The sequence below is a fragment of the Equus przewalskii genome, chromosome 22 (assembly GCF_037783145.1).
Source record: "Equus przewalskii isolate Varuska chromosome 22, EquPr2, whole genome shotgun sequence".
NCBI classification, from domain to species: domain Eukaryota; kingdom Metazoa; phylum Chordata; class Mammalia; order Perissodactyla; family Equidae; genus Equus; species Equus przewalskii.
In genome coordinates this window covers 34,087,505-34,108,242 of record NC_091852.1, presented here as the reverse complement: position 1 = coordinate 34,108,242, position 20,738 = coordinate 34,087,505, and the positions used below count along the sequence as shown (strand labels likewise).

The following is a 20,738-nucleotide window of genomic DNA, read 5'->3' as shown; positions in this document are numbered from 1 at the left end:
CTGAAGTTTTCAAGCGAGGCAAGCATGATAAACAGAAGATGTGCTACCAAAAATCAAAGAAAACCCCCATAATCCACTGGAAAGCCAACTCTAACGCTATTTGCGTTACCCACCATGTGGAAGGCCTCTCCAGATTTTTCCTCTCCAGGCACTGGTGTGCTCATCTGGGCATGTCTGTAGTTGGGCCGGGGTTCCTATAGAAGATTCATGTGGATTCCAACTCCACCACTCACCACCTCTGTGACCTTAGGCAAGTCACGTCGACCTTAGTCCTTTAAGTATAAAATGGGAATATTAATACCTGCCTTACGCACTTCACATAGCAAATACGAATGTGCTGTGGAAACAATGATGTGGGAGAAAAATGGCAGCTGTTGTTATTGTGAGAAGATCAAATGGGAGTCAAGCATGTGTTTCATCAGATGAACTCCGGGGCATTTGGGTCTCGAAGCATTTCTTTTGGAGCTATCAGGGGAACTATCACTGTGGAGGCCGGAGCAGACTGGCCTGCCTCCATGTTTGCGGGAGAAGGCTCCATCTTGGGTTGGAGGAGAGTGATGCATCATGGAGAAGCCCACAGCTTGCCCGTTGTCCAGAGAGCCAACTTGAAACCACATTCTTTAGAAAATACCATGTGTATACCCTGAACAAAAAGAATTCAAACACTTGGGCTCACTCTGGGACTGTTTTCCCGGGGCCAATCCTTCCTTGGAACGTTGCTGAGGAATGCGCCTTCCTCCTTACCTGAGGGAAACAGGAAGCGCAGCGGAGACAATTATAACTCTATTCTGGAGGTGAGCAACCGCCCCGGGTTGGCCTGTGTTTATTTCCCACCCCCTTCAGGCTTTCCCTGAAGCCTCCCAAGGGAAACAGGGTGGGGCTTGGTATCTTTGCAGGTCTCTGACAAGGTCTCCTTGTGTTCTGCTTCTCAAGTTTCTGAGTCAGTAACTGGTGAAATACAACTTGCAAAGCGCCTCTTTAGGCAGAAGGACCATTGAAATTCATGGCCTCCTCCTCCTCAGGGAGAAGGGCGGGCACTCATGTGGGGAAGGCCCCACGCTTAAACCCGTCTGGACGGGGCGAGGGTGACTCGGGCAGGCCAGCAAGCCACCCCGACATGCCCGGCTGTGGCTGCAGGGAACAGAGAAGGGCCTGAAAGATGGAGGAGGAAAGAGGCAGGCGAGTGTTCTCACGGTGCACGGTGAGGGGAGAGTGGAAGGATGTGGTCATGGGGAGAGAGGAAAGAAAGATGAATGGGGCCTGAGTCAGTCATAGGCTAAAGCAAACAGGAAGGTTTTAAAGTGAGATTTGAGGAGAGGAAGTGGTTCTGAGCACGGGAGGGAGAGAGTTCCAGAGATCTGTCTTGGAAAAGAGCTACTCTTCATTTTTTTGGATACTCCTCCTCATGTGAATATTTCTTGGCGGTACTGACAGACGGGTGAACCAATTTTTTATGATTTTTTTTTTTAAATCATAACTGGCTCCAACATTTTCCTAGAACTTGATGCGAAAAGGATCGAGCCTTTAGGTTTGAAAACATTCAGTGGATTCATTTGTGTTCAATTGCCTGCTGCCTGCTGCTCTTAGCAAACCCTCGGGGCCACCCAGACGAGGAGAGCCCAGGGTGGGGGTGGCCTGTTCGGCTGAAGTCATCTCTCTAATGCCACGTCCCCTGCACCTCAGTGGTCCAGGGAACGTGATCCCAGGAGAGCTCGGCATCTTTCTAAATCTTTCTAAATTGCCAGATGTGGAACTACGATTGGCTAAGTCCCCACATGGCAAGAGGTTCTGTGAGTGGTGGAGGGAGGGCAGAGGATGGAGGTGAGGGGTCTAGAATAAGGTGACACGAAAAGACAAGTGTTTTTTTGCTTGGCATTTCCATGGAAAGCGTAAAGACACAGATCCAACCAAATAAAGGGCAACCTTTGCTAGGTGCACAGTGCCCTGCCTTCTGTGAACTAATCTCAGGACGGTTCTAAAACTTCATTTAAAGGACTTAAAAGCAGCAAATCTTCCCAGTTCCTTGGGGGAAGTCCCCTTCCCAAGACAGTTTTTCAGAAATTGATCTGCTCATATTGTGAAAGATAATAAAATCCGCTGGGCTTCAAGAAATAAGAGGCTTTGCCTTTGTTTCTCGTTTCATGACTTTGGGAACCGAACCTTCATCGGCCTTATCTTCTCATCTAAAAAGTGGGGCTAACAAGCTTTGCTCTCACCTCAAAAGATACCACTCACATGCTTGGAACCCGCATGAAGACCTAGACGGGTATACAAAAGAATATTATTCCTAAGAGCAGAAGTTGTTGCTGAAGAATGACGAAGACCATCCGGGTTATTGTTTGTTTCTTTCCAGCATAAAACAGAACTTGGCCAAGAACAGGCTTAATGCTGGATCACCTTTTATTGAGCTAGAAAATAAACTATTTAAATAAAAACTCTGATGTTTTTCTGTGCTGTGTCCATATTCCCTATTATGAAGTCCAAACTCACTCCCACATTGCAATAAAATGTCAAGGCTTGATATGGTGAACACATTTAAAATGCCTACGTTATTTTTCACAACTTTATTGAGATATAATACACGTTTCCTTATATTATTTTTTGCACTTTAAACCTGCACTGCCAAAATACAGTAGTCAGTAGCCCCGTATGGCTACTAATATTTAAATTTAACTTAGTAATAATTTAGCACAATTAAAAATCCAGCTCATCCGTCACACTAACCATATTTCAAGTGCTCAAGAGCCAAATGTCGCTGGTGGCTATGGATTAGACAGTACAAATCCAGACTATTTCCATCATTGTAGAAAATTCTATCGGGCAACACTGCTCTAAAATGATATATACTCATTATAAAAATTTGGAAAATACATAAAATCAGGAAAAAGGTAAATATATTTCTGATTTTCCCACCACCCAGTGAAAACCACCATCAATATTTTGGCAGAGTCTTTACAATGTTTTCTTTTCCTGCACATCTGTTTTGTTTTGGTTTGTTTACATTACATGGCTGTGATCTATTGAATATGCAATGTTACAGTCGGCCTTTTTAACTTCAAAATCTAAGCATTTTTCCATGCTATTGCCTACTTCTCATAGACGTTTTTAATGGCTGCAGAATATTTCATCAAGTAGAGGTGCGATTACCCTCCGGCTAGGCCTGGAGAGGGCAGGCATTTGAATTTTTCTTGAACAAAATGAGGTAAAATTTCAAATTTGCTAGCTTTAAAAAGGGCCAGAGAAATCGCTTCGTTCTATGGTAGTGTCTGACTGATTGTATTTTACTAAGAACAGAGGCAAAATCCAGGAACAGCTGACTGAGGTCCAGGAATGACCCACTGGAAGCAGTGGCAGCTTCTTCTCCCTTCCTGAGCCTCTAAAGATGGCGGAGGCCACACGAGTGTCATCATGCGTGGGAACACCCATCTCCCGCCACTTTAGGGCTGTGCTCAGCAGATGCTAAGTAGGGGCAACATGCTGCAGAACGAGGGTAATCATCATGAAATTACACGTTTCATTTGCCAAAAGCTAAAGTAGAAGGCTTATGCTCTCTCAGAGCATTCCTTCTGTGTATACCATGAGCCTCACGGGTGATGTGAGTAGCTGATGAGGTGATTTACCTGCAAGGGCCCCACGCAGCGCCTGGCACACACTCTCCAGTGAGCTTCCAGAACCCCCATTCTGCTGGTCCTCCTCCTCCTGCGCTGGCTGCTCCTTCTCCATCCCCTTTGCTGGATCCTCTCTGCGTCCTGATCTCTGAGTGTCCAGGGCCCAAGGCTCTTCCTTTGGAACTCATTCTACTTACCGCATCTCCCCAGGAGATCTCAGCCAGCCTCGTGATTTAACCACCATGACGGCCCAGGAGGACCCCTGAATTTCTCTCTGCCTCCTGACCTCTCTCTGAACTCCAGATTCATATTCCCACCTGAACATCCCCTCTAAGCATCTCACAATTAAAATGTGATTTTACCCCTTTCTCCTCATCAAACAAACAAACCTGGGGATGCACTAATTTTCATAAACCCGGGTTCCTCCTTGTTCTCATCTTTCTCTAATACCTAGTTCATCATTAAATCCCCTAAATTCTTCCTTTCTCCCCTTCACTGCCTCAGCCGTGCCACTGTCCTCCTAACTGGTCTTTCTGCTTCCACGTGTGCCCCTCAGCGCCTCCCCACCAGGGTGGTTCCACCTGCCCACCCTCCCCCGCAGGTTTGGAAGTATGCGGGAGCAGTTGGAGTTGACACAAAAATGCTGTTTCCTTTAGTGCCTGGGGGACCAGTATCCTAAATGCCAGGATGGTCTTTCACAGCTAAGGATTATCCTCCCCAAAATGCCAATCACCCCCAACTGAGAAGCTCTGAACTGGAGTGATCTTTCTTCTTCTTCTTCTTCTTCTTCTTCTTCTTCTTCTTCTTCTTTTTGGTGAGGAAGATTGGCCCCTGAGCTAACATCTGTTGCCAATCTTCCTGTTTTTGTGGGGAGGTAGATTGCTGCTGAGCTAACAACTGTGCCCATCTTCCTCTATTTTGTGTGTAGGACGCAGCCACAGCACAGCTTGATGAGCCGTGTGTATGTCTATGCCCAGGATTCAAACCCTCCCCTGGCTCCCCATCCCACTCAGAATGAAATCCCAATTTCTTACATGACCAGGAGGCCCCCCGCACTACCCTCACCTCCCAGCCCCACATTGCCCACCTGCTCCCGCCCCCCACATGACCTCTTGCTCTCCCTGATCTGGACCTTCCGGCTGGCTGCTCCATCAGCCTGGGGAGCTCCACTGGCCCTCCCTCCTGCACTCAGGCTTCTGCCACAATGTGGCCTCCTCTGCAGAAGGCCTGTCCTGCCCTCACCATCTGCAACAGACCCCAGCCCCAGGAGCCAGTCAGTAACAGTCCCCTTTGCTGGCTTTCTCTTCGTTAACATGTGTTTACTTCTTTCTTTGTAATCTGTCCCCTCCATGTGAAGGTAAACTCCACGATGTCAGGAACCTTGTGCAGGTGGTGTTTTTTTCACTGCCACCTCCCCCAACTCTAACCTAGAAGCTGTTGGAGAGAAATCGCAACAATAATAAGCAACTCTCAGGAGCTCTTCCCACCTGCCAGGCTCTGTTCTGAGCCCTCTACCTGTGTTAACTGTACCAGCTTCCTACTCCCGCTGTAATAAATTACTACAAACTTAGCGGCTTAAAGCAACGCAGATTTATTACCCTGCAGTTCTGGTGGTCAAAAGTTCAAAATGGGTCTCACTGGACTAAAATCAAGGCATCAGGAGGGCTATGTTCCTGCTCGAGGCTCTAGGAGTGAATCTCTTCCTTGCCTTTTCTGGCTTCTAGAAGCTGCCTGCCTTCCTTGGCTGTGGCTCCTTTCTCCATCTTCTGGCTCTCCTGCCTCCCTCTTATACGTAAGGACACTTGTAATTTCATTGGACCCACTGGGATAAGCCAGGGTAATTTTCTCATCCCAACATCCTTAACTTAGTCACATCTGCAAAGTCTCTTGCCATGTTAGGTGACATACTCACAGGTTTCAGGGATTGGGAAGTGGGCATTACATGGGTCCATTATCCCGTCTGTCACATTAACCCCCTCTGGGCCATTTTTACTCACAACATTACTGTGTATTTTCCACACTAACAACCAGTTCTCCAATTCTCTGGACACCACCTGGGTGTCCTACACTAGCTACCTAATAGCATCAAGTCTCACAGGGTAAGGGATCAGTCCCCAAAGTTGTCCCCATTTCAGATGCCAGTTGCGAGTCCCAGGTTGTCACCAGTACTCCTGACTGACCGGCCATAAATTCAAGGGGTTCCCACAACCCCGTCCTCAGGATTGAGAATTCGCTAGAACAACTTACAGATCTCAGAAAAGCACTTTACTTATATTACCAGTTTATTATAAAGGATGCAACTCAGGACCAACCAAATGGAGGAGATGCACTGGGCAGGGTGTCGGGGAATGGACACAGAGCCCCCATGCCCTCTCTGGGTGTGCCACCCTCCCAGCAACTGGATGTGTTCACCAACTCAGAAGATCTCCAAACCCCATAGTCTAAGGATTTTTATGGCAGTTTCATCATGCAGGTGTAACCAATCGAATCACTGGCCATTGGCGATCCACTCAATCTCCAGCCCCTTTCCCCTCCTTGAGGTCAGAGTGTGGGGCTGAAAGTTCCAGGCTTCTAATCAAGGCTTGGTCTTTCTGGTGACCAGCCCCCATCCAGACACTATCTAGAGGCCCACCAAGAGTCATGTCATTAGAACAAAAGATGCTCCTATCACCTGGGAAATTCCAAGGCATTTGGGAGCTCTGTGTCAGGAACCGGAACAAAGACCAAACATATATTTCTTACTATGACACACTCACTACTCCTCCCAGCAACTCTATGAGGTAGGTACCAATACTGCCCTTGATTTACAGATGAGAAACCTGAGGCAGAGTGGGGTAAATCATTGTTCAAGGTCACAGGAGTAGTAGGCGGCACAGTCTGCCTTCCTAACCACCAGGCTGTAGGGCCAGCACTCAATGCATAGTATTGAAACTGGTTCTTCTTTATTTTTCTTACTTTTTTTCTTATGAATGAATCTCATCCCCAGACCCAGCTTGGAAAGACTCTCCCCATCAGATGGCAACCTGGAAGAGATTTTTAAACGGCTAGTTTGAATGGGGGTTTTTGGAAGATGGAAGCCAGCTGTTTCTGTATTTATCCCTCCCTACTTTCTTCTTCTGCCTGCGCTATTGGAAACACCCTGGAGGCCTGTCACAGTCAGCCTCCACTAATCAAGGAATCTCCAGCGTGGTCGAGGGAGAAGGAGAGGAGAGGAGAGGATCCTTGGAGAGTGCAAAGGATTCACTATAGCTAGATTGTCCGTTCCCGTCTAGCTGGGTCACTCTTGCTAATCGTTGAGAATTCACTCTAGATGTCACCTCCTCTGGGAGCCCTTGCTGACCTCTCCATGCAGATACAGCCTCCTTTCTCCTACATGCCAGCACTGGGCTTAGTGCACACCTGCTTGATAGCATCCATCACAATGTATCAATTACGTATTACGTATCTTTCCCCTACTAGCTAGAGAGTTCCTTGAGGGAAGGGACAATCTCAGGGTGGCAGGACAATGAGTTACCAGGGTATGGCTCTAACAGCCATGAGCAGGCCTCTCCCTTCACCCTCTCTGGCCACAGTCTGGCTGCTGTCTATGGAGCCAGTATCAGGACCAACCTCTGCTACTCAGGCTGGACCCCGGGCTCAGCGTGTGGACCCTGGGAAGGACCACATCCCTCCATGCACTCAAAGATGGGAAGGCCTCATGAGCACTCTTTGAAAAACAGCACTGAGCCCTGTAGAAAAAGGAGGGTGTGTTGCAGGAGGCAAAAAGGGCATCCTCAGGCCAGGCTACAGGTGCTAGGAACAAACACCAACCCCTCTCCCCCTTGACAAAAGCCAGCTCAGTCCTGGGACTAAAATAAGAGTGTTAATAGGGGGCAAGAAATTGAGTGCACCAATTACAGGAGAAGCAGCTTGCCTAGGGGAAGGGATGTCCAGATTTATACTCAGCGGTGGACTCCAAAATCTCCTGTTGGGATACTTTTGAAACTGTGCCCTAATACTCATCACTCCAAGAAGCTTGCGAAATGAAGAAGTGCAGCCACAATGAGGGAGCCAGCATCCTGAAGGCCTCAGCAGGTGTCAGAGTCATGCGAGGAGCTCTCTCTGGCCCAAGAGAGTGCAGCATTTGGGGATCCAGCCCTCATGACAAATAGCAACTTCTTTCACCATTGATAGTGAGGGACCACACTCAGGAGGCAAGGCTGACCCAAGCATTGCTTTTTGGAGAGGCAAAGGAGCATGAGGGAGAGAGAAGAGAGACAATCACTTCTCCGCCTACATCTGTGGCAAACACCCTGCTAAGCTGTTTGCATCATGACATCCTCAAAAGAAGCCTACGGCAAGGAAACTGAGGCTCACACGGGTACAGTAACTTGCCCAAGGGCACAGAGTAAGTGGCACAGCTGAGATGGGAGCCCTGACCTCTCCCTCCATCCCCCCAGATCTCTCCTTGTTCCTGACACTCTCCCACCCTAACAGCTCTCAGGCAGCGCTACCATGAGGTGGGAGGTGGAAGAAGATGCGAGATGGTCAGAAAGCTGCTGGGCGCTGCCTGAGGCTCAGCGGGCCTGGGTTCTGGTCCAGGCTCAGTTGCTGGGTGACTTTGAGCAGGTCCGCTGAGCTCTACAGCTTCAGGTTCCTCCCCTGTCTAGAGAAGAGCTGCCTGGACTCTCCAAGAGGCCTCCCAGCTCTAAAATGCTGTGGTCTTCAGACCTTACGCCCGTCGGTGAAGAGTTATCCAGCTACACCTCTGGGAGAAATTATTCCCGAGGATATGAGACTCAGAATGTTAAGACTTTGCAAACGTTACCATTCCAGCAACAAGGCGTGCATAGAATATTCTTGGCTGGGCAGGGCGATATTCGGCAGGAGCGGAAGTCCGTCTGTCAGCAGTGGGCTTAAACGGGGCTGGATGGCGAGTGGGGCGAGGGGAGGAGGGAAGCTGGAAAAGCTCACGGTCTGCTTGAAAAGAAAAAGAGTTTTACTGGGACCTGCTCACTCACTCTGGCTTTTAACGACCTCTCAAAATGTAACTCGGCGGGGAGGAGAGTAGGGAAGAGGACTTGTGGGGCGAACAGAGAGAAAGAAAGAGAAAGTGATAAAACTGGACAAATTCAGCACCAGGGGTCGTTGAGCACGTCAACCAGAGGACAGAGGCTACCACTGAGCTGGGCCCTGGGTAGGCAGGCCTGTAGTTGGCTCTTAAGAACATTTTAACACCAGAAATTAGGTTTGGGAAGCAAACATTTCATTTTAAAAATTGAAAAGCTCCAATATATATAATGCAGGGCTGTTAGTAAACCTCTCTGAGCCTCAGTTTCCTCATTTCTGGGGTGAAGAAAAGTTCATACCTCATAAGGATTTCTTGGGAATAAAATGACACAGCACATGTGTAACCCAGCAGTCTCTTCCCCCTGAAAGTGCAGTCACTCATTCGGGGGCAGGAAACAGCCCCAATGAGCAAGAGCCACATGCAGCAGCAGACAAGGACGGTCGGACTGTGCAGGGCCGGCTTTCCCCGGGGACAGCCCGGGGCGACATGCTAGAGAACCAGTAGCAGGGCATCAGGACCCGGACCGGGGAGGTCTCCTCAGAGCCTCTCTTCCTCCCTCCACAGGGCCCCGTGGGCTGAGCTGGGCAATTCAGAGGGAGTGAGAGTTTCCATCAGAACATGGGCTTCCCACTAGCCCATGACGGAGGGGGCTCAAGTCAGTTTTAGTTAGAAGAGGAAAGAGATGTGACATCACTGGATCCCAAGACGATGAGGATGCCGTAGTGGTTGCACACTCTGGATCGAATTGCTGGGGTTGCATTTCAGATCCGTCATGGCACGCTCAAGCTGGGTAACAAGGAGAGGTTAATACAGAGATTTTTTTAACCAGAGAGTGGGTTGGGTTTAGGAAAAAAAACAAAGGATGGGGTGGTCCCTGAGAGCTGGTCACAGTGGAGAGCTGTTGCCACAACAGGGTCCCAAAGGTCAAGGAGGGTCTGGCAGGTCGACCCCTGAGAGACAGCTCACTGGTGAAGGGGACAGCTGAGCAAGCCCAGCTGGGCTGTTGAGAACAGAGGGTGAGTGCAGACGGCAGGGAGAGGACAGCCTGGGACCCTCCTGGGATGGGATCCAAAGCGAGGCCTGGGGCCTGCTGACTGAGGACATACATTGTCCCCAAACTATTTGTAGATAAGGAAACTGAGGCCAGAGGGGCAGGGTGATGTGGATCGTCAGAGACACAGATGAGACCAGAACCCAGCACTTCTGTCTCTCAGTCTGGGGTTGTAGCCTAAATGCCTCTTTCAAATCATTGCTCATACTCCTGCCAACAGCACTTACCACATGCCAGCCTCTGTTCTAAGCACCTCGCATATAATTTATTTAAATCTTCACAGCAACTCCACTGGGTGTATCCTATTATCCCCACTTTACAGATGAGGAAACTGAGGCATAGAGAGGTAAAGCCACTTTCCCAAGGTCACACTAGCTAGTAAGTGGCAGACCTCAGAATTTCACCCCAAATCTGTGATTGGAACCACTAAGGGATAAGCGTCAGAAGCGACCCTTGAAGAAACTGAGGGACTGTCACTGAGGTAGCAGGACTCGAAGTAACTACCCATTTGTAGAAATGTGGGCTCACTGCCCACACCTCACCCAGTGCCTCCAGCTCACCCTCCAAGCTGGGCCCTCCAAGGGGACCTCCGGTCCTCCCTCCACAGCCGGCTCTCTCCTAGAGGGTCTGGTGGGAGGCCTGGGGCGGCACATGAGGCCTCACAGAGGACCCACGCCAGCCCGCCAGCCTGCACCTTTTCTGGCCAGTCCAGCTGCTGTGAGGAGTGCCGTCTGCATACAATAAGGGCTCCACACGCTCCACCAGTTAGTTGGTCAGGCAGCGTGTCCTGAGAACACTCTAGACCCTTTAGTTATGCTCCCCAGGAGGCTCACAGGACAGAGTGATGAGTCCTTGGACAGGAGGCTGCTCAGGCTCGCAGCCAAGGTCAAAATTTGATGGGTCAATCGGTGCTTCGCCCAACTTGTGAGAGCTCATCGCTGGACACAGCAAAGACTCACATTCTGCTCCTCACCCAGGCGCCCCCCACGTGTCCTTCTCCACTGGGGGCCTCTCCTCCTGATTGACAGATCTGCCAATGCTGGCACTGTGCTGATCCTTCCTGTGTCCCCACTCCCTACCCAGCCCAGAGCCACTGATTCTGTGTCACAAATGAGGAACTAGATGGCATAATAAGACAACGTATGGGGGGCAGAGCTCTTCCACAAGTATCACCTCATTTCACACTCATGACAAGCTTGGAAGTCAGGCAATTAATAATGGTAAAGAACTATTATTGATCTCTTCCTATGGGTCAGGTCCTCTTACAAGTTCTTCTTATGGATTACTTACACAGGTACTGTTGGTCCCTATTTTACATTTGAGGGAACTGAGGTTGACAGAGGACAGGTGCCAGGATTGGAATCCAGGGCGTGTTGACTCTCGATCACGGTGATACTCTCTCTCCTCCGATACCAAAGGACTTAGTACACCCGGACGAACTATTCGGAGTTCCTCTGGAAAGTGGGAGGAAATATTTTTGAAATTCCCAATAGAATCTGGTGGTGGTCAAATTTGCCTTTTAGAAAGAAAGGTCAGCAGGGACTCTGAGACAGGGAGGTCACTTCAGAGGGCACCATGGTACTGGGGGGTGAATAACCAAGGCCGCCTGCGTTAAAGCAGCAGCGGGAGGTATGAAGAGGAGAACGGTCTGAGAGATATTGGAGGTGGAATGAGACTTGCTGGGTGGGAGATGGGTGGAAGGGTGTGGGGTGAAAGGGAGAAGTCTAGGAACCCCCCAGATTTATGCTTTGAGAAGTTGTGTAGATAGGTGAGTCACCACCTAGAAAGATTACAGGAAGGGAGCAGACTTAAGGGCACTTGGAGGAAGACTAGTGGGTTCTGTCTGAGTTAGTGGGACTAGTTGAGTTCAAGGATATTCAGATGGAAATGTATCCTGTTAAGGACTAAATGTTTGTAACCCCCCAAAATTCACATGTTGAAATTCACATTCACCCCCTAAGTGATAGCATTAGGAGGTGGCACCTTTAGGAAGTAGACGAGGTCATGAGGATGGGGCCCTCATGAATGAGATTAGTGCCCTTATAAGAGTCACAAGAGAGTGCACCTCCTCTATCTTCTTTCTTTCCACCCTATGAGGACACAATGAGAAGCTGCAGATTACAACCCAGAACCTGACCTGAACCTGACCATGCGGGCACCTGATCTTGGACTTCCAGCCTCCAGAACCGTGAGAAACAAATTTCTATCATGTATAAAGCACCCAGTTTATAGTATTTTTATTATAGCAGCCTGAGCCAGGACCCCACTGCCCTCAGCAGGGTCTGAGCTGGAGATCGTAGACTTGCAAGTCACCCATCTTAAATTCAAGAACAAATACTTTCAAGTTGATGAGCTCATCCAGGGAAACTCTGAATGATAAAATAAGTACGCTAAGGATGTGTCTTTAGAGCCCATGCTTAAGGGTAACTGTGGGAGAGCTGGCCAAGGAGACGGGGAAGGAATGATAGAGCAAATGGAGAAAAGAAGCAGGTAAGATGCCCAGGGAACGACTGAAGGAGATGCTTTCCAGAAGGGCTGGCTTACCGTGTCAAACGCCAAGGTCAAGTGGAGGAAGACAGAAATATATCCATTGGGCATGGCCAATTTGAAGATCTCTGCCGGATTTTTGCCAGAATAGCATCAGTGGAACGGTGAAGGAAAAGGAGGCTCCTACAGGAAACTCCTGGAGACTAAAGCCACTGGGGCTCTGGGGACAATTCCACTTGTTTAGACTTTGGTAGAAGGGGAAGCAGCCACTCTTCCAACACAGCACACTCCTATAAAACCCCTAATTCCCCACACTCAGACCCCATTTCATTCCTCAGTTGGTTTTTTCAGCATTCATCCATGTGTTGGAGCCTCTTGAAAATGTTCCTCTTCCTAAAATATTCTGCCCCCCTCCGTCACCAACCCACTGGGAGAACAGAAAATCCATGCACTGTGATGCAGGGAGAGCTGAGTTCGAATCTGTGCTTTGCCCCTCAGTAGCTGTGTGCCTGGGGGTGGCCGCCTAACCAGTGTGTAACAGAGGTTAACAAGACCTTAGTTGCAGGGCTAGTTTGAGGAAGAAATGCGATAGCCCATGAGAAGCTGCCTCACCCCTAGGAGGCTCAAGAAACAGTGTTTTCCTTCCGCTCAAGTCTCTCCAGGCCCTGGCAGCATCAGTAGTCTGGAAAGGAGAGCCTGGGTTGCTCTGGCATTTTCTCAGAGAGGATTCTATGGGGGTAAAGAATGAGAGGGCACCTTTGATGGGTGGACGGGAGCTTGTAGAGTTAGGAGGAGTCACAGAAAACAAGTGTTTCCACCCGTGTTTTCTCAGGCCTGCTCCTCCAGCAGCTGTCTGCGGTCAGCCAACAACAGAGTGACAAAGATTCCACTCAGTCCTCTGCCTCTAGAAGAGGGGGCACCAGACACTCCAGCTCCTACCCACGGCACAAGGCATCCCGTTGGCCTTACCGTCTCAGCGCACACCAGCCAGATTTCTGACAGCCAACACCTGCACCTTGCCCAGGAGTCCCCATGGCTCCTGGGGTTCTAAACAAACCATGGGCCATTTTGTCTCCACTCAGGGGTATTTGGCACTGTCTGGAGACGTGTTTGATTGTCACAACAGGTACAGTGGGGGTTTGCTAGTGGCATATTAGGGGTAGAGGCCTGGGATGCTGCTAAACTGCATACAATCCCCAGGACAGCCCCACAAGGAATTATCTGGCTCAAAATGTCAGTGGTGCTGAGGCTGAGAAACCCTCCCTGGCAGGATGAAGACCCAGCTGCCCACAGTGGCCACGAGCCTGATGAAGCTTTTCGGTGGCCTCCTTCTCTTCCCCTCCTCCCTTCCCCACTCCTCTACTGGGATCTCCTGGGATCCCCTCCCAAAGAACCATTTGCACTCAAATCACTGTCTCTGGGTGTGCTTCGGGGGCCCCAAACAAGACACGCCTCCAGCTGTTTCTGCTCTGATTAAGCAGGTGGAACCCATCTCCCATCTCCCATTAGAAAAAGTGCTTCCCACCAGAGGAAAAAATATATTCTTCTCATATTTATAAAGAAAAGACAAAAATCCAGATGAATATGAGACAAACGGTGACCTCTTAGGACACACTCTAGAGAGCACTGAGAAGAACAGAGCCTGGATCTGGGCACCGTCCACCCCAGCCTGTGTCCTTGAGGACGTCAGTTTGAAGGAGGCTCCAAGCAATGACGGGGGCAGATTGGCAGCAAGAGGAGAAAGGAGAAAGGGCTTTCTGGGAAGAGAAGGCGCCCCTGTGGGTGCTCCCCAGATTCCACCTGCAGGTCGCAACACCCTGGGTTTCTTTCCCTTCCCAGATCAGGCTCACAGGGTCCCCTGGGAATTGTAACCACGACTGTGGAACATTGCAGGGAGTGCACGGGGTCCAGAATGGCTTCCTCCCTGTGCACTTCCTCTTTGTGGGAGGGAACAAAATGGCTGCAGATGTCTCCAACGTGAAGGGAAATCTTTGCTGGTGTCACGGCCGGGGGATTACATCTGCCTACAGTTACAGGATGTATCACTTGCAGAGAATTCCTTCCACAACATACTCAAAGACACCCCCCCCAAAAAGTATTAAATAGCTGGCTAAATTTGATCTATATTTTTCATTCTGTTTTTTTTTCTCCTGTGGTTTTTCACCAAAGTCCACTTGACATGCCATTAAAATAAAACTCTACGTATATGAGCAATAGATTTAAAAAAAAACTAATATATTGAACAACCCAATGTATACAATTTGGAAGAAGTAACTGGATCCTCTGCTCTGGCAGGCTGTAAACTGGGCTAGGGAGGGACATTGTTTTTCTTTTGGTCATTCTGCCAAGTTAAAAAGGAAGTTGGAGATTAGAACAAAATATTTAAATCAAAAATGAATCCTTCAATGAAAGTTGCTTGATCCAGTTTGCTACCACCCCCTGCCTCCCTTCCCCCTTATTGGAAGCATATTTCTCTTTGAAAAGAAGTGGTGTATTGTTGCTGAATAGAAGGGGGACAGCCACTGGGGAGACACATTGATCTCATCATTTTAAAAGTGGGAGATAAATGACCTAAGCCCTCTTCCCAATCAAATGCTGTTTCTGCACATTCTCAGAATAAATGGCATGGTTTTCCCTGGTGAGCAGTGAGTGCTCGCCCCGTCGCTGGGTTTGCCTATGCTAGCCAGGCATTCCAGCTCTGGGAACAAGGGTAAGTTCAACTAAAATGGACATATCTGAGTGATGCCGAGGCATCGCATTGTTTTTTGAAACTCAAGCAAGAATTTGATTCTTCCTAGTAGTGAACTTGTAAAACAGCCCCCGTATTAAGATTCAGTATTTTGATTTCTTGAAACCTCCCTCAAATTCACTACAAGAGATGGATAGATAGCTTAGGTTCTGCAAGGACTATTGTAGAAAAAGATCCAACAAAGGAGAAGTAAGGAACAGAGCCACATCCGATATCCAAAGACCGCCTCTTCCAGGGCATCCTGCCAGTCTCTCCTCAAAAGAATTCCATGTCTGAAGTGGCCCAAGTAAATGTGGTCCTTTTGGGGCTGAGCCTACTGAATATGTGTTTAAAAGAAAAATTCAAAAAAAAAATGCCGTGGGACTTTCTGACACCAGGTCTTGATTATTAGAAATGTGGTTCAGGAAATTAAGGAGGAAAAAATCAGCAAAAATGTGATTCTGGAAGAGCTCAAGCAAACAGGACACCAAAGTCCAAAGCTGATTTATTAAATGGGTTATCGTAACTGGCCAGGTTCTACACACTTTAGTACTCATCCTCATGATTCTGTGGTCTGCTAAACCAATGTGTCTATTGCTCTTCAACACCCTAAATAAATGTTGGTAATGTAGCCCACCAAAATGAGTCATACAGTCATAATAAATAAACAACGGACTCATCCAAGATACAAAAACATACAGGTACATTGATGGCATTAATAGCAGCACATGGCAATACATAGTAATAGTTTTGCTCTCCAGAGGCAAGAATGAGCTGTATTACACAATAGATTTTACAATAAACATTTGCAAATAATTTGTATTTTGATAGCGAACAATTATATAGAACCCATGTATATCCTGATTTTTCTCCCCAACCTCTCTGGCTTTACCATTCTGTGACATCGTGTATGTCAATGCTGATCTTGTAACAGACACAACTTGGATTTATCACACCTGCCTGGCTTAACACCTACACAATATCTGTGCAAGTGACATGGAAGCCTGGCATTCCCCCTTGCAAGCACTAAATATTTTAGAAGAAGGTTTTAAAACTGAAAAATGGCATCATCATCAAATGATCCTTGATAAATCCATGACTGGGTATCTCCCAGTGGGAGCCTTTTCCATGTCTACTTTTCTCACCTACAGCATGTCCTCAGCAGGAACAGCCACTCAGTTTTACCCAATGTGTGTGTGCATGTGTGTGCGTGTGTTTCTTCTGCCTGATCGTCTTCAGTGAGCTATTAGAAATGATAACAAAAAGAGAGCTCCGGTCCCTTAGAGCTCTCTTCTGTTCTTAGATGTAAACCCCAATGCCACCCTCATCCGTAGACAGACTGCAGGTCTTCATATCATTTCTAGCTCACCTGCTTCATAGTTCTTGATGGCTCTCATTCAAAAAATCTGTACTGAACATAGCCATGTCCCAGGGACAGAGCCAGACGCTTTGCCCTCATTGTCTCATGTAATCCTCATACTACCTGCCCTGGCAGGGGCTATAATTCATTTCATTTTGCAGAGGAGGAAACTGAGGCTCAGAAAAGTCAAGTGACTTGCCCAAGGTCCCTCAGCATCTTTACTCAGGCTGGCCCTGCCCAGGAGCCTTTCCTTGTCAGTGGCACACCACCTAGCCTGCGGGGGGGCTGTCATTTGGGTTGGTGGTGTCACTATTCTCTCAGACCAGAATCCTCAAGCTCCTCTTCACCAGGACTATCTGTTTCTTGCCTCCTCCCCAGTCACCTGTCATCACTCCCACCTGGGACAACCTCTCTGTCTCATTAGGCTGTCTCTGACTATTCATCTGCGCCTCTACCCACTGGAGCCTGGGCGCTGCCAACTCACAATTGCAAGGACAGTGCTTGGACCCCTCCAGGCTCCCAAGAATCTTGCTCTGCCATGAACTAGCTGTGTGAGTCTGGGAAAGTCATTAAAACTCTTTTACAATATCTTCACATTTATAATAGACATCACAATCCCAGCTCTATCTCTGGAAGAAAACTCAAGTGAAAATAGAATGGGACTCAAAAACTGAGATTTTGGTGGCATAATTCCCATGCCAGATTTTATCTCCAAAATGGCCCTGAAATGCAAATTTTCATCCCAATTTGCTTAAAATGTGGTGTTTCTGGATCTGAATCCAGTGCCTGATTTTTCCCCCAAAATTTCCCTCTCTGCCCACAAAGAATGAAAGTTGGTCAATCAACTTCCCCCTGCGAAGCCTGAGTTCATAGTCTGTGTTCCAGAAGGTGTGGCCAAGAATTTTACTCAGTAATAAACTCGGAATTTCTCATTTGTGAAATCACCAAAAAGGAACTTTCAATAAGGAGTCTTATTTTTAACACCTAAAGATCATACTTAATTATTCCAATCTTAATTATCTAGATTAAGTCATATTCACTGAGGTAGCCAAAAAAAAACAATTAAGTTTTGGAAGCATAAATTGTTGAGAATCCTGGTGCCCAGACTCTTTCGGATCAAATAAATACCCCAAAGCTTTCAACGCCTCCCCTTTGCCATGCAAAGAAAACCCCAGCTCCTCAGCCTGACTGCCCAGTCCACTCCCAGCCGAAGTCTACCTTTCCCACCTGAAGTTCATTTTCTCCTCCAAGAACCACATGCTGTAGTCACTCTGGATCATTTGCTCTCTTCTTTTAAAAGGCCTCTTCATTTTCCTTCCTCTGCATTTTCCTTCAGGCCCCACCCACCCTGAATGCCTCCCTCACTCCCCTTGACCTAACTAAATCCATCTAGTTCCAACCTCTACTTCTTCCGTGAAGCCTGCCCTGACGACGCCAGTCTGAACAGATCTCTCCTTCCGGTGAGTGCCGGTGGCAAGTTCATGCTCTTACTCACCTTCTGATACTTCTAGCATCATCTTGAACTATCACTAAACAACTTTCCTTTTCATATTTGAATGTTTGGTGCCCCATTCTGTCTACCCCAGAGCTAGCTAACCTAGTACTTCACACACAGTAGCCACTCATTAAAAACTTGATACTTAGATTTGACCCACATACTTGCAAACTACTCTCATCAAAAGAAATATTTCTCATGCATAAAGCAAAGGAATTGTAGATATCCACTCCATCAAATGTTTTTGGCTGAAAAGGAGGGAGTATCTTTCCACAGTCTCAACGGAAGCCGTGCGTGTGAATGTGTGTTTGGGGTACAGAAGTAGAGAGAGGCTTGTTAATTTTAAAGCCACATAGCATGTTTGGCTAAGACTATGACTCCATTTGTGTATTTCAACCACGTAAAATACACCCTGGGATTCTGGACTGAGAAAAATAGCCATATAAGGAGAAAACAAGACATTCTCTATAGCTGCCCTTGTAAAACACTCCATGATTTAACCCTCTGCTCGGACAGATCCAAGCTCCTGCACTTTACAACTGCAAACAATCAGATTCCTGGGAGGAGCTCAGCATGTGACCTGCACCATTGGGCACAAACGGATCGCAAACAAAACCTGACAGGTCACACACAGGGCAGCATGACCAAAGCTTTGCGACCGCCCGCCTTTCTCTCGGCGGTGGGCCGTCCCAGCCGGAGCAAGCTCTGAGATGAGCTCCAGCCAGAGACAGCTCTGAGGGGCTCATTAATCCTTCCTTCCTGCGAGAACACAGGGATCTGGGGTCTGCCTCGACCTTCCAGGTGACAGTCCATCAATTTGCAGAAACCTTCCATTGGGGAGGCGGGGGAGGGAGAAGAGGGGATCAGGAGAAGGAGAGAGGAGCTCCAGGAATAGCAGCCAGAGGCAGGAGCAGGTCAACTGTTGGCTCACCCCCCACAGAGTCCCGTGGCCCCGTGGTGCCGCGCGTGCCTGGCTGGGGCCTCTGCTCTGTGCTGAGGAGGGATTACAGAGCCAGGGGCCCACAGAGAGCCCTGCGAGCCCTCACTTTCACTCTCTTCATCTTGATTGCCATTGTAACACCTCTGTGAGATAGAGTTTTCTAGATGAGGTTCTGAGAGGTTCCAATGTCCCTCACATGTAATGAGTTGGGCTATGATTAAAAATAAAGTTTTATGCTGTGACTGACACTGCTCAGCTTCCTCAGCTATCCTGTTCAATCTCCTTCCTTGGAGCAGTAGAATGACCCCAAAACACGCACATACACACAGGCACACACTTATTAAGGAGCAAGGAAGATGGCTGCCCAGCTGGAGACCATGTTTCCCAGACTCCCGTGCAGCTCAGATTGGCCATGTGACTAAGTTCCAGAGAGAGGGACATGAGTGAAAGTGTTGTGTGCAAATTCTGGGCCACAGCTTTCAAAAGGCTCACCCTTCCGGTGGGCTGACATGCAAATGTGGGAATGAAGAGGAGGACAACACAACGGCAGGCAGCTTGGTGATTTTATGGAGCAGCGCCACATACCTGCCTGGTACTGCCGGCCCACCCGCATCTGGACTGCGAGTGAAGTGAAGAATCTCACCTGAGCCACTGCATTTTTCAGTGTCTTTATGACAGCAGTTTAGCCTGTACCTTGACTAATGCATGTGACTTTCTGCTGCCTCAGCTGTGTGCAGAGAATCTTGAGGCCATACTAGCCTGCACTAATTTAAAAAGCAGAAGGAAAAAAAAAGTCATAGCCAAGTTACATAACAGTCAGCAGGATTCACGTGCCAAAGTTACTCCCTCCCTGAGGCAAGGCTGGAACGGGCCTCATCCACATTAGAAGGTTCGGCACAAGTCAAAGAAAAGGTCACAGAATCCGCTCCCACCTTCCCAAAAAGAGTCTCCTGTGGAAAGTTTGCCTTCCCAACTGAATTTCATGGAGAGAGACCCTAACCTTTTCTGACCTGGAACCAGAAGTACTATTTGGACAATTGTCATTATCAACCCCAAAATAACTTATTCAAGCTTCTTCCTTATGACTCTTTACAATTTTCTTTACTTCTCTGAAAAGATGTGTTAAAACATCTCCTACTACGATTATATATTTGATAATTCCTCCTCGGAGTTCAATTTGTGCCTTTTATTTCAGGCTGTTATTGGGTACATGTTAGAATTATTATATTTGTATAATAATCTATATCCCTAATCATGAATTTTGCCCTAAAGTCTGGTATAAATGTAATTCCATCTTTTTTTTCTTGGTCTGATCGTTCTTTTGCCTTTGTTTTTTTTTCTCTGCCCTTATATTTTAGGTGAGTCTCATAAACCACGTAGATTTTTATTTTTTCATCCAAGTTAACCATCTCTGTGTTTTAAGTGACGCATTTAGTCCATTTATATTTACTTAGGATTTATTTCTGCCATCTTATTTTGGGCTTTGTATATACCTTGCTATTTAGGATCTTTGCTTGCCTTTTACCTGCCTTTTACTGCCCTGATCAAGTTTTCTTTATTTCCTCTTTTCCTTTTCTACTGCTTTGGCAATTATACATCTCACTTGTTACCCTTCCTCTCAGATGTTACCCTTACATTTTTATCACACATCCTCGACTTTAAAAACTATTTAGCATCTCTACCCACCTACCAATCTTCAGAGATCTAATCATCTCCCTCTCTTCTTACATATTGTTGCCCAATATTTCAGTTCCACATTTTTCTATGCTCTTAAAATTTGTCAATTTCATTGTTATTCCTATAGACAATGCTTGTTTAAATTTAATTTCCCTTCTTGGATCTCACTCTTTGGGTAGATTATCTTATTGACTTTTGGTTTCTCTTGTGCTGTTGAGAAGTCTCCTGTCTGTCTAATCATATTTCCTTTGTAGGAAATAGGTCTTTTCTCTGTGATTGCTTTAAGAACTCATTGGCTTTGGTGTTCTCAATTTCATTATAGTGGACTTAAGGTCTGGATTT

The 20,738-nt window shown here is 47.5% G+C and overlaps 1 long non-coding RNA gene across 2 annotated transcripts in view; it reads right to left on the bottom strand.

Moving 5' to 3' along the window:
* Positions 1 to 20,738, bottom strand: part of LOC139078744 (uncharacterized) — a 29,445-nt gene that overhangs the window by 1,887 nt on the left and 6,820 nt on the right. Inside the window, exons 2-4 of one of the 2 annotated variants that reach the window (XR_011531787.1) lie at positions 12,254 to 12,416; positions 11,000 to 11,163; positions 114 to 272 (exon numbers count right to left, since the gene is read on the bottom strand). This is a non-coding gene — a long non-coding RNA (uncharacterized lncRNA). The remainder of the gene's footprint in view (positions 1 to 113; positions 273 to 10,999; positions 11,164 to 12,253; positions 12,417 to 20,738) is intronic. The other variant, XR_011531786.1, reaches the window with a different exon arrangement.